The sequence below is a fragment of the Solea senegalensis genome, unplaced genomic scaffold (genome assembly GCF_019176455.1).
Source record: "Solea senegalensis isolate Sse05_10M unplaced genomic scaffold, IFAPA_SoseM_1 scf7180000017305, whole genome shotgun sequence".
Taxonomy (NCBI): Eukaryota; Metazoa; Chordata; class Actinopteri; order Pleuronectiformes; family Soleidae; genus Solea; species Solea senegalensis.
In genome coordinates, this window is record NW_025322329.1 from 44,276 (window position 1) to 58,584 (window position 14,309).

General features: G+C 43.1%; 1 pseudogene; it reads left to right on the forward strand.

Annotated features, from left to right (window-relative positions):
• The first annotated feature begins 1,456 nt into the window (after window positions 1-1,456).
• LOC122764187 lies at window positions 1,457-3,736 on the forward strand (annotated as a pseudogene).
• The last annotated feature ends 10,573 nt before the right edge of the window (window positions 3,737-14,309 follow it).

Consider the following 14,309-nt stretch of genomic DNA (forward strand, 5'->3'; position numbering starts at 1 on the left):
TTCATGAAGGAACAATGTGAGACTTTGAGCACAGAAAAATGTATTTTGCAAGCTTAATACATGTATTTGCATGTTTGCAAATATTCATTTTAACAGTTTAATCAATTTTACTCATATGTCCTCTCACATCTCAAATCTCAACCTTCTGTGCACGCTCATCTTTACCCGAGTGCTCGCTCATCTTTACCCGAGCACTCGCTCATCTTGGCACAGCGTTACAAATGTGCCACAAAATCAACCAATGAGAGACTTTATAAATTTAGACTGGCTGTATTTGTCTCCAATCACAACGCTTCCATAACAAGATATTCATGAGTGACACTGGCACATTTATAGATTGTTGAAAAAGTGACCAGAATGATTTCAGCACAGTGACAGTGACACTGAACAGCTCCTCTGCCGTGGATCATGGTTCTGATCACTTCCCCTTTGACCTCCCTCTCTAAAGTGCAGATACAGTCATCATAGAGTAAACTTACTGAGGAAAAATGACCATCATGCAACTGTGCCCTTTTATCAAAAACAGCAGCACAAAGTTAGACCTTCCTTTCAACTCAAAGGTTGTGGGTTTGTGGGTTAAGGGCAAGACCCTTCACCTTGTGTTGCTCCTGACAGTTTATTATAGTTATTATATCTGGAAAGTATTTAACACTAATTAGCTAACAAATATTACAGATACAGAAATATGGCGTTCCTTCCCCATAATAATACAGTTCATTTCATGCCAAAAACACACCAACATTAATAAACAGGAACCAGGTGGAAAAAACATGTAATTCCCATTTTAGTAGGAAAGCTCTTCTTTATTACGTTGCTTTTCAGAAGATCAAAGACTTATTGCTCTAATCATTTCCAGCAGACTGTACACTGAGAGGTGTAATGCTGCCCTCCACTGTTCAAAGTTCTGAAGTTTGCAATCACTGTTCTAAGTTCTCAGTCTCATCTTCTTGTCCTTCTTTGTTGCATTCAAAACACCTTAAAGAAAATTGCCTTAATGGCAAGATGACAATGCTTCTCAATATTAAATAATGATTATAGTGAAAAACCTGAGCGCCCCAGGTCAGCCTGTTGTCCTTTGAATATACTACATGAAAAAAGCGTTTTAATTGTCCCGGGAAGTCCAAACTGGCAGAGACCATCTGCATGTCAAAGTAACATCCATCATGTTTATTATGTGCCAGCATCAAAGCTCCTCTTCAAAGAGTTCTCTAGTGTTCCATGTCACCTGGAAGGAGTTCTTACATTACCTCTATAACCTCTAGTGCTCCACATCAGTTGGAACTCACACGGTTGCATTACTGCTCTCTCTTTTCTAGTCTTACTTGAAAAAGAACGAATTTCACAACCATGTCACTGCAAAGAATCATATCTTTCTTGATCGGTGATTGTTGTGGAGCACTCAGTCCTGTACAAGCGATTGGTAGACAACATCTTTCCAGCAAACCAAAAGAATGGGCTAGTAAAAGCCAACATGGAGAAGCTGACATTCTATGCCTTGTCGGTTCCAGAAGAGCTTGACTGTATTGGCGTTTACCTGTCTAAGAGAATGTCAAAGGATGTGGCTCGACAAAGATACAGGTATGTGTGCATAGCAATGGAAGCACTGGACCAGCTGCTGATGGCCTGTCGCTCTCAGAGCATCAACCTGTTTGTGGAGAGTTTCCTGAAGATGGTGCGTGAGGTGCTAGAGTCGGACAAACCTAGCCTACAGATCCTAGGAACCAATTAGTTTGTGAAGTTTGCCAACATACAAGAGGACAACCCCTCCTACCACCGCTGTTACCATTTTTTTGTGTCGCGTTTCAGTGACATGTGCCACTCTAGCGACGAGGACCCCGACATCTGCTTCAAGATTTGCATGGCAGGTATCAAGGGTCTAAATGGAGTAGTGAGGAAGACGGTGAATGACGACCTACAGACCAATATCTGGGACCCTGAGCTCATGGACAAGATTGTCCCCTCTCCCTACTTTTCAACCTGCAGAGTGGAGAATGCACAGAGAACCACTCCCCTTCGCTGCTGCGGATGTCAGAGAAAGAAAAGAGGGGCTTGGTGGAGTTGACAGAGTGCTGCTTTAGAGAGCTTCTGAGACGAGCTGCCTATGGCCAAATCAAGAATGTCATCACACCCATGCTAATGCACTTAGATAACCATTCTCTATAGGAGGGGACAACCTTTGCAGTGCATTGCTTCAAAATCATTATGTACTCCATCCGATCTCAGCACTCTCACTTGGTCATCCAGCAGCTTCTTGGTCACCTGGCTGCTCACAGCAAGAACTCAGCCACAGTGTGAGCTGGAATCATAGAGGTCTTGCTGGAGGCAGCTGCCATCGCAGCCAGCTGCTCTGTTGGTCTCACAGTGTTGGAGATTTTCAACACTTTGGTGCAGCAGCTTCATTTGAGTGTTGACTATGAGTTGACATGTTCATATGACGGCAGTAGCAGGAGGCTGTCATCCGTACCATCAGTTCATTTGCCAACACTCATTTGCCAGCTTACCAGAGGTCAGAGGTCATGCTCTTCATTATGGGCAAGATCCCTGGTATTCACACAGCCATGCCATCCACAGGCTCAGGGCCTGAGGGTACCAGGATGATTCAAGTCATGTTACTTAAGTCCTTATTCCAGGTGACAGCAAGTTTCCATACCACCAACATGCTGAAAACACAGCTAAGCTCTTACCTGGAGCCACTGCTGTCCGTGTCTCTCACCAAGGATCCAGAGGTGCAACTGTTGGCACTCCAAATACTTATTAGTCTCATGGATTGGCATGACAACAGGTCCAAGCTCCTCAGCATGAGCAGCATCCTGGACATATCTGTGCTCAAGATCAAAGTGGTCAAGTGTTCCAGACAAGATAACTTATTCATGAAAGGTCACGGCCAGCAGCTTTACCAACACATCTACTTGGCGTGCAAGGAGCAGAGCAATGGTAGGCAGCATTACGAGAACCTTTTTGCTTTGTTTGCCATTTTGAGTGTGGAGCTGGCAAATCCAGAGGTGGTTCTGGACCTCGTTCGCCGGACAGTTGCATTGCAGGACCTGGCACTGTCAACTGACGAGGATCTGCCTATTTACAATCGCTGTGTTATTCATTCCCTGACTGCCGCTTACTTCAACCTTATTTGCCAGCTCACCACTATTCCAGCCTTTTGCAAGTATATACACGAGGTTATTAAGGTCATGCAGGTAAATAGCCCTCACCTTTTACCCGAGGGTGTCTTCACGTACAACCCCAAGCTGCCTGCCTCACTGGAGAATGTGGAAGGGGATGTTTTATTTCTCCAGTCAAAAATCTCTGAAGTCCTTGGGGGTGGTGGTTATAACACAGAGAGACTTTCTATACCTTTCATTCCTCAGTACACAGATGATGATCCATTGGTGAAACTGTCTCACAGGTGGAGTTAGAGTCTAGAAATAGTCCAGAGAAAGAAGAGAGGAGAGTGACAGAGGAGATCACATTCAAAGCCTTGAAAAATGTCATTGTGGGCAGTGTGGATATGGAGGAGCAGGACAGAGAGTGGAGGAGACAAGTGATGGAGAAGTTTCAGAGGGCCCCCTTTAAGGAAATAGCTGCACATTGTGGTCCAAGGGCCACACAACTGCATAGGAGACTAAATCAAATCTTAGAGATCACAATTAGACCTCCACCCAGTCCTGCTGGAACCATGTTATCAAGTCATGGCCAAAGTCAAAGATCATCTGTACCCATCCATGACATGACTTTGTACTAAACCAGAAAGTCAACTGAGGTGTTGAATAAGTATTGTACACACTTTAATGGCTGTAAAGTTGTTAACCACATCATTTAGAAGAGATATTCAGCAATAACAAATGTTGTATCCAGGCCACTTTAAAACATTTTTTTAACTTAGTCATCTGAAATGACAACTTTTTCACTCAGCGGGCAGAACTTTAGGCCATCCTGAACAAAACCACCCACAGCCACCTATCTCTCTGTCTGTATGCATGTACTGTATTTACACACAATTTACACAATATGTTTTTTGTTTGTTTGTTTGCTTGCTTTTTAAATAATGATTTAATTATTAAGTTTGATTCAATTATTGGAATTAAATTATTCAATTGTTCAAAATTGATTAAATAATCAATTAATAACCAAATTGGAGCACCATGTCACGAACAGCACTGGACCCAGATGCAATACGGTGGTAAGAAACAGTCTTTATTCTTACACAGGAAAAACAACGCGGGACACACGATGGAGATCCTCAAATATACATGAGAAACGCAGGCGTGGGATCAACGTGGGACTGGACAAAGAGTGCAGAAAAATCCACTGAAAGTTCAGACAGAGTCTCTGAAGCAAACATGTGAGTCATCACTGCACGGCTGAGTGAAACTGCGGTGACTTTATTTTATACGCGACACACTCACACACACTAATGTCTAGTGACTTCACACCACACTTCTGTAGTTGTTGGAGATTAACCCACATTTTTAGGATTGTTAAGTAGTTAATTCATCTACAATTCATCTACAAGCTGTTCGGCTTGATTTGTGTGTGGGAGGTCTCTTCCTGTGACGGGACTCAGCGGCCGTCAGTCTGACCAATCATCGCATAGTATCTGCTTTTAAGCACGCTTGGAACCTCGTCTAACCAGGTACTAGGCTAGTGGAAACACTACTTAAACCATGCCGTGGTGAGGCGAGGCGAGTAGAGCCGGTGGGAATGTGCCATTACACACACAAACAGAATAAGCAGACAGACATACCGGTTTTTAGGACTTGCTGGCATTTTAGGACTTGCTGGTGTCCTAAAACCGCCAGAAAGTCCCAAAACTTGGGACTTGCTGGCGATCATGTTTTAGGACTTGCTGGCGTTTTAGGACTTGATGGGGTTTTAGGACTTGCTGGCATTTTAGGACTTGATGGCGTTTACTTGATGGCGTTTAGGACTTGCTGGCTTGTTTATTGGGGTTGATGGTATTGGGACTTGATGGTGTTTTGGACTTGTTATATTGGGACTGGCGTTTTAGGACTTGATGGCGATTGGACTTGCTGGAGGACTTACTGGTGTTTTAGGACTTGCTGGCGTTTTAGGACTTGATGGCGTTTTAGGACTTGCTGGTGTCTTCGTCTAACCAGGTACTAGGCTAGTGGAAACACTACTTAAACCATGCCGTGGCGAGGCGAGGCGAGGCGAGTAAAGCCGGTGAGAATGTGCCATTACACACACAAACAGAATAAGCAGACAGACATACCGGTTTTTAGGACTTGCTGGCGGTTTTAGGACACCAGCAGGTCCTAAAACGCCAGCAAGTCCCAAAACTTGGGACTTGCTGGCGATCATGTTTTAGGACTTGCTGGCGTTTTAGCACTTGATGGCGTTTTAGGACTTGATGGCGTTTTAGGACTTGCTGGTGTCTTAGGACTTGATGAAAGTTTTAGGACTTACTTCGAGTGTTTGGGAGGCGGTGGTGTTTTAGGACTTGCTGTGGTTTTGGGACTTTGCTGTTGTTTTAGGACTTGCTTGATTTTGGGACTTGCTGAAGCGTTTTAGGACTTGTTGGCGTTTTAGGACTTGTTGGCGTTTTAGGACTTGCTGGTGTTGTAGGACTTGCTGGTGTTTGGGGCTGGCATTTTGGGACTTGCTGGTGATGATGGGACTTATGGCGTGTGGGACTTGCTGGTTTAAGGACTTGATGGCGGGACTTGCTGGTGTCTTGGGACTTGATGGTAGTTTTACTGCAGGACTTGCTGGTGTTTAGGACTTGATGGTGTTTAGGACTTGCTGACCGTTTTAGGACTTGATGAGGTGATGTTGCTGGTGTTTAGGACTTGCTGGCGTTTAGGACTTGTTGGCGTTTAGGACTGCTGGCATTTAGGACTTACTTGCTGGTGTTGTAAGAGGACTTGCTGGTGTTTAGGACTTGCTGGCATTTGGGACTTGCTGGCGTGTGGGACTTGCTGGCATTTTGGGGCACCGGTAGTGTTTTAGGACTTGCGCGTTTAGGACTTTAGCACTTAGGACTTGATGGTGTTTAGGACTTGCTGGCGTTTTAGGACTTACTGGCGTTTTTAGAACTTGCTTGCTGGTGTTGTAGGACTTGCTGGTGTTTTAGGGGCTTGGCGTTTTGGGACTTGCTGGTATTGGGACTGCTGGTTTTAGGACTTGCTGGCGTTTAGGACTTGATGTTTTAGGACTTGCTGACATTTTAAGGACTTGCTGGCGTTTTTTAGGACTTGATGGTGTTTTAGGGACTTGCTGGCCTTTTAGGACTTGCTGGTGTTTTGGACTTGATGGTGTTTTAGGACTTGCTGGTGTTTAGGACACTTTGGCCTTTTTGGACTTGATGGTGTTTTAGGACTTGCTGGCCTTTAGGACTTTTTACTGTCGTTTAGGACTTGATGGTGTTTTAGGACTTGCTGGTGTTTTAGGACTTGCTGGTGTTTTAGGACTTGCTGGGGTTTTAGGACTTGATGGTGTTTTAGGACTTGCTGGTGTTTTAGGACACTCTTTTTAGCTCCACATACTGTGAACCAGGCATTATTTTCATTAGCTCTAATGTGCTGGAGTTCAGAGTTTTGGAATATTTCAATTCTCAATTCTGTCAAATATTTAAAAAGCATTTTTTTAAAACTTATCAATAGACAACATAGATACATTGAACTGATGCAAATGAAAAGGAAACACATGTTGACTGGTCAGGGTTAAACTGTTAGATATGTAATACATAATGTAATAAAGGTTATGGATATTATTAACATTGTAGATGAATACTCTTGGATTAAAGACACATTATGTTAAATGTTGAAACAGCTCGTCACAGGTTCAGGACGTTAGGACTGAAAAATCACACCATCATCGTTGGAGTTCTGTCACAGATCTGTTGAAGCAGCGTCTCACACACACACACACACAGTGTCTCAAACACACGCACACACACACACACACACCCTCACACACACACGCACACACACACCACACTCTTACGCACTTTCACACACTGCACACACACACACACTCACACACACTCATCACATTCACCACCTGTTGAGAGAAGACGACAGAGAGTCAGAGTCAGAGTCAGTGATGCAGCTCAGATGTGGAATAATAACATCACATGTTACAACAGCTCACATTCACTCGTTCACCAAACACTGGTTGTTTGGAGTTGTGTGAAAACAAATCAACAGAAGTATTTGGACTATTATGAAGTATTCAAATACATTCACAGTATTTTCATATGGAGTTTTGCAGCTTTAACAGCTTCAACTCTTCTTGGAAGACTTTGCTCAACACTTTGAAGTGTTTCTGTGACAATTAGTGTCCATTCATTGTGTCGAGCATTGATGAGGTCACACACTGATGCTGGACCACAAGGTCTGGCTCTTAATCTCTGTTCCAGTTCATCCCAAAGGTGCTGGATGGGGTTAAAGGTCAGGGCTCATGTCTTTATAGTGGTTGCTTTGTCCACTGGGACACAGTCATGTTGGAGTAGAAATGTCTGCGGCTGCTGAACTTCAGATTGTCCTTCACTGAGAGAAGAGGCCGAGAGTCCAAAGCCCCATTGAAACACGTCAATTCAAATACTTTTGTCCATATAGTGCATCTATAGTGCTGCAGGAACTACTCCTCACCAGCAGGGGTTGCTGTTTCTTTATGTTCATCTCTGTTGACATGGAAGTCAAGGTCACATGTTCAGCTGTGGCCTTAAATGCGTACTCTGTGTACTTTGATGGAAAGTATTTGTTAGTAGATATATTTCAGGGACATTTGGTTTTTTGATTGAATTGTTGTTGCCACTGTTTCATGTTGCCTCACACACACACACACACACACACACATGGTGACGATACTCAAGTCACTCATTTGCATATTTCTTCAGGAAAAAGTTGTGTTTATATTCTGTTCATGCAGAATTTGTCTATAAACCTTAAACCAGAGACAACTTTGATTTTGACTCATGTTACAGAGTCTTGGAGGCGGAGCTTTAACCTGAGGTCCAACAGAAAGGGGCGGGCTTTGTCACTCCAGTGTTCATGTTTACAGCAGAGTCACTATCATGTCTGTGTCTGCAGCCTCTTCATGTTATTTGATATAATGTGAATGTAAATAACTTTCTCGTGGTTTTATGTGGTTTACACTTGAAGGTGTTTGTGGAAGACTTTTAAAAAAAGGTCAATGAAGTCTACTTTCTGGGAAATTGTCCTCATTTTTGACCGAAAAATTGAAGAAAACTAACTCTAACATTGTCTTAAAAGAAGAGAATGACAACTTCATGTAAGCTTTAATAAACAGTAACAAACAAACAGTTTGAATGAAATCCCTGCTGCTCCTGCTTCACTACTGCTGTGTTTAAAACACAAAGGTCAAATTCACTCTCTCTGTACTTACGTACTTACACTAACTCTTAGTTTGTTTCATGTCTTTTTCATTTGTTTCCATGTCTTGTCACTAGTTCTCCTGTCATCTTTCTTCCATGCAATCAACTCATTTCCCTCACCTGCTTTTCCATTGGCTCATTAGTCCCTCAGTGATTATATAGCAGCCCATTTTCAGATGGTCTTGTGTTGGTTTTTTGCTCCAGCATTTCTAGTTAGTCTTCTTGTTCTGATGTGTTTGCCTGTTTGTGACTGATTTCCTGCTTTTGGACTTAGTAATCTGCGTTTTCCTGCCTCGTTGTCGTGCTTTTGGGTTCTCCCTTGCCAAGGTGTCAATTCTTAAAGTCAGAGAAGACTCACTTTCATTTCTTTGCTTGTGATAAAGATCATTTCTTGATATTTTGCTCATTTCTTCATGCTTTTGTCAGAGTTTGAAGGAAAATGACGTTCCAGTCTGAAAGTGGCTACTTTGACGTTTTCTAACCAAACAAGATGTGCTGCTGTTTTTACAGTGTATGATACAGTGGATCTATAATCTGTGATGAAGTCAAACTACAAACAGCTGATGGACGCTCATCATGTGAGGCGCTCAGCTCTAGTCTGTGAGTAGCAGCAGCTCGTGGCTCGTCTGTTGTCTCTCTGTGTCTTTGTGTCCAATCATGAAGTCTGTCACTATTGTGCTGTCACAGCTTCACTGAGGAAACACTGATGTTTGTCTGACTGTGATTAGAACAACACTCTACTCACAACAGAGTCTCCAGTCTGTAGTCTGGACTCTTCTGAAGATCACGCAGAGGCTTCACTGCTGAATCCTGCAGCTCGTTATCACTCAGGTACAGGTCTCTCAGGTGTGAGGGGTTGGACTTCAGAGCTGAGACCAGAGAAGAACAGCTGATCTCTGTCAAACTGCAGCGACTCAACCTGAATAAAGAATAAAACATGAGACTTTAGACAAGTGTGTGTGTGTGTGTGTGTGTTTAAGGAGTTTATTTTATTCATCAGTGAATAAAATGAGTTTAATGTAAATGAAATGAAAGTTTAAAAAACAACAGCAACTTCAGTCAGTGAACTCACTTCAGAGTCTCCAGTCTACAATGTGGACTCTCCAGTCCAGAACACAGCAGCTTCACTCCTGAATCCTGCAGCTTGTTCACACTCAGGTCCAGGTTTCTCAGGTGTGAGGGGTTGGACTTCAGAGCTGAGACCAGAGAAGAACAGCTGATCTCTGTCAAACTGCAGCCCAACAACCTGAATAAAGAATAAAAGTGTTTTGTTCAGCAGGTGAATTTTAATGTGTGAGTCAAATATCAGCTGTGAGGATGAAAATGTATCTGAACATTTTCTACAGTGTATTTATAAAGCATGAGTCATGTGACTGTGAGACACACGAGTGTGTGAAGGTTCAGTTCAAGTGAACGTGAAGAATAAAGACGTTTGACGCAAAGAAACAGCAGCAAAATGACAAAGAAGTCACAGGTGAATTTCAACACAGCCTCACTTTTCACATCAAGTTCAACTCAATGTAATGAATCAATGATAAGAAGCAGAAACAGGTGGAGTCTGTGTGCAGGCTGTACACTGAGAGGTACAATACTGCCCTCTACACTTCAAAGTCCTGAATCACACTTCTTCTCAACATCTTTACAATTCTATATTTTACACTTGATTTGATTCTTTGATTCATCTGTGTTTAGTAAACCAGCTTAAAGGTGCATTACCACCACCTTTATTGCTGCAAAGAATTCTGGGACACGGCCGTCCGCCAAACATACACCAGATGACGAGTCATGGGACAGTTGGGACACGCCCACGTCACGGTGCTGTGACACATGTTGACAACATCTGGACCATGAGTCCACACTTGGAGGATCCAGCCTTATGAACTGAGACACAGCTGATTTGAAGATGAGAGGAAGCTCCTGTTTGTTTGTAAATAGTCACAGCTGTGACATCATCAACAACACTCATTCTGATTGGCTACATGTGAACGTGTCAGAGGAGAAAGTGAAAAACATCAAGTTCAGTCAGAAAAGGTCAAAGCTGCGACTGACGTGAAAACTACAGCGACTGAAACACTTTAGAAAACAAAAAACACGTCAGCTGTGAAAAGATCCTGATTCTACATCTGAGGGAAGAAAAAGTGGAAACATGGAACAACCATCACTGATTCAACTCATGTGACAACATGAATGACTTTCAGTTGTGGATGCAACATCTGACATTTACAACAGTAACAGAGAGTCAGTGAACTCACCCCAGAGTCTCCAGTCTACAATGTGGACTCTCCAGTCCAGAACACAGCAGCTTCACTCCTGAATCCTGCATATAGTTCAGACTCAAGTCCAGGTCTCTCAGGTGTGAGGGGTTGGACTTCAGCGCTGAGGCCAGAGAAGAACAGCTGATCTCTGTCAAAGTGTATTCCCTCAACCTGAATAAAGAATAAAATATGAGACTTTAGACAAATTTGCTGCTTGAAACCAGTAGTATTGTTATTATTATTATTAATATGATACTATAATTAAAGTTGATATCAGTCTAATGTTTATGTCTCATTAATAGAACATCAATAACATTGTAGTTGTATACAAATGTCATAAGTCCTGTTTAAACTTAGAAGCTGACACAACTGTTATATTTCTGCTCCTGGTCTCTCTGTTCTGTCTCTACCTCACCTCCCTCTTTCACTTTCTCTCCCCCTCCTCTCCTCTGTCCTCCATTTTGTCCTTTCACCACAACTGGTCGAGGCAGATGCTGCACATGTTTGAGTCTGGTTCTGTCACATTTTCTCTCCACTGCCCCCTAGTGGGGCCACACGGCTGTGTAGTGGTTAGCACTCTCGCCTTGCAGCGAGAAGACCCGGGTTCGAGCCCCGGTTGGAACAAGGGCCTTTCTGCATGGAGTTTGCATGTTCTCCCCGTGTGTGCGTGGGTTCTCTCCGGGTTCTCCGGCTTCCTCCCACAGTCCAAAAACATGCAGTGTGGGGATAGGTAAATTGGACACTCTAAATTGACCATAGGAGTGAGTGTGAGAGTGAATGGTTGTTTGTCTCTATCTGTGTGGCCCTGCGATGGACTGGCGAACTGTCCAGGGTGTACCCCGCCTATCGCCCGATGTAGCTGAGATTGGCACGGCACCCCCCGCGACCCTCTGGTTGAGGATAAAGCGGTAGATGATGACTGACTGACTGACTGACTGCCCCCTAGTGTTTGTTCATTGTGTGAACTGTTGGTTTCTCTTGTCTTTCTGTCTTATCATGAACAGTTCAAAACAAGAATCACAACCAGCTGACAAATCTTCACTTTCGTCATTTAAAACATCTCCAGTAACAAACTGAGAAGAATGAGAAGAACTGACTTCTGTGTGTATTTGATAAACAAACCATGAATCATCACTGACTGATGATGTTATTGATCATGTCTGAACTCACCGAGCCTTCCTGCAGTTCCTCACAGCTGGAATCAGTCTCTGTCTCCCCTGGTCTGATGTGTTGTACTTTTCCAGGTCCAACTCATCCAGAACCTCCTCAGACATCTGCAGCATGTAGGCCAGAGCTGAGCAGTGGATCTCAGAGAGTTTCTGTCCTCTGTTCTCTGACTTCATGAACTCTTGGATCTCCTGATGCACTGATTGGTCGTTCATCTCTGTCAGACAGTGGAAGATGTTGATGCTTCTGTCAGGTGAGATGTTCTTTGTGTTCATCTTCTTCAGGTTCTCAATGACCCTCTGGATGATTTCTGGACTGTTCTGAGTCTGACCCAGCAGACCTCCTAAGTGTCTGTGGTTGGACTCCAGACAGAGTCCATGAAGGAAGCGAACAAACAGGTCCAGGTGACCATTTTCACATTGAAGGGATTTCTCCATGGCTCCTTTCAGGAACACATCCAGAGAAGTGTAACCACCATCATCATCATCTTCATCATCATCACCATCAACTTCTTGTCTGAAGAAGTTCTTCAGGACCTTTTTCTTCCTGTTGGTGAAACAGTGGAACATGTAGACTGCAGCCAGAAACTCCTGGACGCTTAGATGAACAAAGCAGTAGACTGATTTCTGGAAGATCACACTCTCTCTTCTGAAGATCTCTGTACAAACTCCTGAGTACACCGAGGCTTCTGTCACACTAAGACCACACCGCTCCAGGTCTTCTTGGTAGAACATGATGTCTCCTTTGTGCAGATGTTCAAAGGCCAGCCTCCCCAGCTTCAGAAGAAAGTCCCTGTCTGCCTCCATCAGCTCCCGTGGACTCATCTCATGTCCTTTATCGTACTTGTTCTTCTTCCTCTTGGTTTGAACCAGCAGGAAGTGTGATGCATCATTTCTATCTTTTTTTTTTTATTCTTTTTTTTTAAAAAAACCCCAAACAACAGATGCTTCATAATCTCCTTGGATGACAATAATAAACCTCATGTAAATGATATTTACATCCACCACATGGAGAGCCTGCCCTGGCAGTGGCAAAGATGGTGCGATAACTTCTCCGACTGAGATGTTGCCATGGGAACGTGACTCATCCCAAGTCTTCGTGCTTTACCTGTGGCAGCTGCACGGTACTCATGAAAGCTATTTCGTGCTCCTTTTGTTTGCCAGCCGGCAGTGCTGAGCCTCAAATTTTCAATAACATATCATATCAGGTGTCTGGGAAAACCCGGTGAAACACAGGTGCTAAAATGACTTTTGCAGATGTCATTTGTGCGGATTTGAAGGTTGTGAGTTAGAGCAGGAGGCTGTGATTGAATCAGCATCAGACGTGGAACTCAACAGAATCAAGGGGCGATGCTTCAACATGTGTATAATGTATCACTGCTCATATGAATAATGAAATGACAGCTCAATGACCTTAATGTTTTTGGCTGAGTCATAGATGCCATTTGAGATAATCCACGGTTTAGTGCGCCGTGATATGTAATTCATAAATCATACATTTCCCAATAATAAGCTTGGGTTGAATTCTGTGTCTATAAGTCACCATTTTAGGTGTATACAGTATATAAAGTTTAGAATCCTCAATGGATTTTAATGCATTGTTATTATTATTACTATTATCAGGTTTGTTGTTTGACCACATTTTTACAGAACAAATATCCCTCTAACAAAAGTGTACTTTTATGAAATTTAAATATGCTTACATATGATTAATATATGTAGATTGTATACTCTTTGATGTATAGGGAAGTAAAACCAAATAAGATGAAGTTGTCAAGATCATAAGTATTAAGTGAGATGAACTGCTTTTTATATCCTATTCACATTTGTCAGGCGTGCGAATTACAGTGTAACACCTACAGAAAACAAACCGCCCTCTGGCGTGTTGTGTGAGGTCACTTTTGTGCCTGTGTGGTTCTCCAGGTATGTTGTCGAACACTGAGAAGTGTGGAGGAGGCCCATCTGTCACAGCGCCATCGCCCTGTAAACAAAATCCTCAGCTGTCATTCACGACAGGGCCCACGTCTTTTCTGTTTATCACCACTGGCCACTTCACGGCATTGGAAACGGTAAAATGTAGCAGGCAAATACATAAAGATAATCTTGCACCGTCTGTAGGAAACGTCTGTTTGAAGAAGTCATCATATATTGTTGCTTGCAGGTGAGGGTCGTGCCTCACTTCACCTTGCCTTGCAGGGTTACTGCTGGCGACTGTGTTAACCTTAAGATCAAATATTGATCTCCGCGTGATCGATTGCCAGAGTATGAAGCAGAAAACATGCAGCCTTTAAGGGTTAATGACCTTCTGACCTTGTTTTTAACGCTATTCATATCTCCGTGCTGATACTGACTCGAGAAGGAGCTGACCTGTGATGAGTGTGATTTCAACAGTCACACATAAGCACTCCCTCCCACCTGCAGTCTTATTGTGATGGGTTTTTTTTCTGCTACAGCCACAAAAAGTCTCCTTGTGAATGTTATGTAACCATCAACTTAAGCATAATTATACACTAATCCCAATATCACTGTTTCATC